Source organism: Choloepus didactylus, chromosome 7 (genome assembly GCF_015220235.1).
Source record: "Choloepus didactylus isolate mChoDid1 chromosome 7, mChoDid1.pri, whole genome shotgun sequence".
NCBI lineage: Eukaryota > Metazoa > Chordata > Mammalia > Pilosa > Megalonychidae > Choloepus > Choloepus didactylus.
Window position 1 is genome coordinate 25,971,182 of NC_051313.1, and position 5,149 is coordinate 25,976,330.

A 5,149-nucleotide genomic window follows, 5' to 3' on the forward strand; every position below is an offset into this window, starting at 1 on the left:
AGCTAATAAATTCATTAGTCAGTATTTGCATGGACTTCAAATTGCAGTCAAATGGCCTCAGGCATTTTTGAGGAACCAAGAAGGTGTACAGACTCACTGTTAACCCTTGATCTCCCACAAACTTTATTGGGTGTACATTCACTGTAATTGGTACGAGGATCTCGAAAATGTGGAAAGGCAGACATAATCTCCTGCATGAAAACAGTGGATGGTTAGGATTATCTATATAATGCAAATGTAGATTTATAGTCGCTGAATACATTTACAAATCACTTTTAGTAAATAAGACTCTTGAGGATGAAGACATTAAGTTACTGATTACTATTTTAATGTGTATGAGACAGAGCTTCTGAGAGCTTCCTAGAGGAAATAAGAGGCCCTGGAAAGGCTCTTAAAAACACTCTCTCCTCCCAGTCATGCCAGTTAAAGATTATTGAGTTTTCAAGATCTCTCTCTGGGCCATCAATCATTCACATCTCAACATAAAATAATGAGTTAATTTCAATATGTTTCTTCCTATGGATTAGCAGATTTGATGGAGGAAGAATAGAATAAGTAACCTAGAAGTACTTTGGAGAAAGAAAAGCTTCAGTAGTATCTCAGAGTGGGCAATGTAAGGCCAGGAGCAATTGTGTGAATGGAGGGAAGGGGAAAACATCAATACAGTATAAGGAAGAGATGGGCTCAGAGAGAATACCTAACACAAATCCAGCTTCCTAGCAAGTCTGACAATGGCAAGACTTGGTGGTATCCTCCAAGGGGCACGACTGAAATTAACTTCTAGGTCACCGTATGTTTTCAGTCCTTGCAATATGCCATTCTTCACTCTGCCTGAATTTGCCTTGCTAGGCTAGTGACGGTATCTCTACAGAGTCAAACTCTCTGTATAGAAACAATCATTAAAGGTTCCCTTCAATAGCTTTGTCAAATAAGATACACAGAAAATACCTTATCTGGTAATAAACAATGAGAGAAATGGACTTTAATATAAATGGAGTGCTTCATGAAAATCCACAGTACCTTTAATCTCATCTAATCCAAGATTTTTTTAAAAAAATTATAATATATATAAAGAAAAATGTACAAATGATAAGAGTACATTGCAAACAAAATTTATCTTTATAATATCACTCCAGATCAGGAAAGAGAAAATTATCAGTACTCCAGAAAACCCCCTTATTCCCCTTCCAGTCATTACCCCATCAAAGTTAACCACTATCCTGACTTCCAGCACCTGCTTTTGTACTTTAAATAAATGCAATGATATAGTGTGTACTTTTGTGACTAGCTTCTTTTGTTCAGCATTTTATTTTTAAGATATATCCACATTTTGTGTGCAGTTGTAGTTCATTCATTTCTCACTGTGTTAAACTATCCAAAGTGTAAAATTGCTGTAAATTATTCATCCATTTCACTATTATAGAAATTTGGTAGTTTCCTCTTTGGGACTAGTACAGTGTTGCTATAATCATTCTTTCACATATCTTTTGGTGAAAATGCATGCACATTTAACTTCAGTGAGTGCCCAGGAGTAAAACTGCTGCATCAAAGAGCATGCATACGTTCAATTTCATAAATATTACCAAAGTGTTTGTCAAAGTGGTGGTAAGAATTTACACCCCAACCAGCAGTAAAATGAGAGTTTTCATAATTCTGTATCCATGCCAAATCATGGTATTTCATGTCAGCCATTCTGTTGGGTATATAATATATTGTGGTTTCAATTTACATTTCCCTGACAACTAAGAAAGTTGAGTCTCTTTTCTTATGTTTATTGATCATTTGGATATCCTCTTTTGTGAAAATTTTATTCTATAATCTCCTGATCAATTTTCTACTGAGCTGTTTTTCTTATTTATTTTTAAGAGTTTTTTTATATTTTTCAATATGAATATGTTATTGGATATATATATTGCAAATATCTTCTCCAAGTCTGTTACCAGCTTTTTCACCCTTTTAATAATGTCTTTTGAGAAACAGAAGTTCTGGAGCTTAATATATACAAATATATCATGTTATGTATATTAATATATATTAATTTTATTGGATGCATTACTTAATTCTTTTCTAAAGGCATCATTGTTTTACTTTTCAATAACAAAAGATCTTCAATTGATCAGAAATGGATTTTTATATATAGCATAAGGTAAGAAGTCAGATAATCATTTATTTTTCTGTATAGATATCCAATTGACTCATTATAAGTTATTGAAAAGATTATCCTTTCTCTATGACACATAAATCATGTGGCACAATTTACATGTTGGTTGTTTCTGGATTTAGTTACATTGATGTATTTTTCTATTCTTCCAGCAATACCACATTCCTTAATTAATATAGCCTGATCTTAGGTCTTGATATATAAGTCTTCCAGTGTTGTTCTTTTTCAAACTTACCTTCGCTATTATTGGTCTTTCATAGTTTGATACAAATTTTTAAATCATTGTTTTAGTTTGCCAGGGCTGCTATAACAAATGTCACCCACTGGTTGGCTTAAATAAGAGAAACTTATTGGCTCACAATTTTGGAGGCTAGAGGTCCAAAATCAGGGTATCATAAGGCCATGCTTTCTCCAAAGTCTGCAGTGATCTGTTGATGACAATCTTCCATCATATGGCAATCTTTTTGGCCTTTCCTACTTTGGGTTTCTCCTTCTATGTCTAATTTCCTTTGTTTATAAGGACTTTAGCTCTCTGAATTAAAGCCAACTTGATTCAATTTGGCTTCATCAAAATAGAATATTTGAAGATCCTACTCACAAATGAGTCCATACCTTAACTAACAATAACATCTTCAAAGGTCCTATTTACAAAAAGGTTCACTGCACAATACCTGGGATTAGGACTTGAAAATGTCTTTATGGGGAACTTGATTCAATCCCCAAAAATCAACTTGTCAATTTACATTAAAATTGCCAGGATTTTTATTGGAATTTCTTTGAAACTATAGATAAATTTGGGAAGAATTCACATCTTCACAGTATTGAATCTTTCATGAAGATAGTATATCTCTGCATATATTAAAGGCTTCATTAATTTCTCTAAGTAATATTATATACTTGTCTGTGAAGAGGTTTTGCCTATATTTCATTCCATTTATTCCTAGGTACTTAGTGTTTTCTGGTGCTGTTGTAAAAGGAATCATCTCTAAATTTCCATTTTCTATTTTTTTTCTCTTTATGCTGGCATGTAGATATTTCTGTATATTGACTTTTTCTCCAATAACCTTGTTATATTCACTTGTTAATTTCACTAGATTGTCTTCAAAATTTTGGGGCTTTTATACGATCAGTTCATTTTCAAATAGTGACAGTTTTATTTCAAGTTTTACAATCTTACACCACCCTTTTCTTATTGCATTGGTTAAAGCCTCTAGCCCAGGGGTTCCCAAGGAAGGCACCTCGAAGGACTGCAGGCATCTAGTGGGTAGTGGTCAGAAATGCTGAAAAAAATCCTACAATGCATAGGATAGCCCAAATAACAAATAATTATATGGTCCAAAATGTCAATATTGCTGAGGTTTATAAACTGTTCTAGAAGAACATTGATTAGAAATGGTGATAGCACTCATCCTTGTCTCATATGCACTCTCCATGGGGAGAAAATGCTTTGATATTTCACCCATAAATAAGTTACATGCTGTAAGCTTGAAGTATAATGGCAAACTTGGCTGGTCTTTGTTCTTAGCTCCTAGGAAAGTAACTTCTGAATTTTTGGAATTTCCTGTGAAACTGAAGAATGTACAGGAGCTGAGAGAGGAGCTGCAGATTACAGAGACATTTTGGAGATGGCCTTTGAAAGCAGAACTTTTGCTCTGGGGAAGGTAAGAGAGGACAAACACCCCAAGAGCAACTGAGAGTGACATTCTGGAGAGAAGCTGAAGCCTAGAGAGGAGCATCCTGGGAGAAAGCCATTTTGAAACCAGAACACTGGAGCAGTCGCCAGCCATGTGCCTTCCCAGCTAACAGAGGTTTTCCGGATGTCATTGGCCATCTTCCACTGAAGGTACTCGATTGTTGATGCCTTACCTTGGACATTTTATGGCCTTAAGACTGTAACTTTGTAACCAAATAAACCCCCTTTATAAAAGCTGATCTATTTTGCATTTGTATTTTGCATCCTGGCAGCATTAGCAAACTAGAACACCATATCAACTCAGGACTCTTGAAGCTCTAGGAGCTTCCATGATTGAGAAAGTACATTGCTGCAATTTCAGGAGACTGAGGCATTCTGATTCCAAGGCACAAGAACATGGAAGCTTGCATTTGAGACACTCCCGGACCTTGCCTTATGTGTCTCCTCCTTTGACTTTTAATTTGTTACCTTTTACTAAACAAAACTATAATCATAAGTATAGCACTTTCAGTGAGTTCTGTGAGTCATTCTAACTAATTATCAAATCCAGGGGGGTGGTGGAAACCTCCAAATTTGTAGCCAGTTTGTCAGAAATGCAGGTGTCTTGGGCTCCTGACCTTACAATGAATGCTGGAAGGGCCATCTTGTAGAAGATCGCCTTTAACATCTGGAGTGTGGCCTAACTCTGAGTAGTTAGTCAGAATTGAGCTGGCCAAGTGACTCAGCCAACTTTTCAGTAGCTGATTGAAGTTTTTGTTGCTGACAGTGTTTTCAGTAAGCACTCCTTATGAGATAAAAGGAAGTTCCCTTTGTTTCACAATTTGTTAAGATTGTTTAAATCATGAGCTGCTGTTAAATTTTATCAAATGCTTTGCTTTTTACTGCCTCTATCAGGATAGTCATATAATTTTTTGCCTGTTTTGTTAATTTAGTGAGATACTTTTATTGATTTTTGAATGTTGACTCTTCCTTAGCTTCAAGAGTAATTCCTACTTGGTTGTTTACTGGTCATTGTTCATCACTGAATTTGTATGTCAGTCAGGTTTTGGTACAAGTTTATGGAAGATTAAAAAAATTGAGAAGTGTTCTCTCTTTTTCCTATTTTTCATGAGGAGTTTGTGAAATACTGATTTTACTTCTTTAAATGTTTGCAAGAAATCACCAGTGAAGCCATTTGGCTCTGGATAATTTTAGAGGGCAATTATTAATAATGGATTCAACTTCTTTAATAGATTTAGGACCATTTAGCCTTTCTTTTTCTTCTCTAACTCTTTCAAATCTTTTTCCCTTAAAAT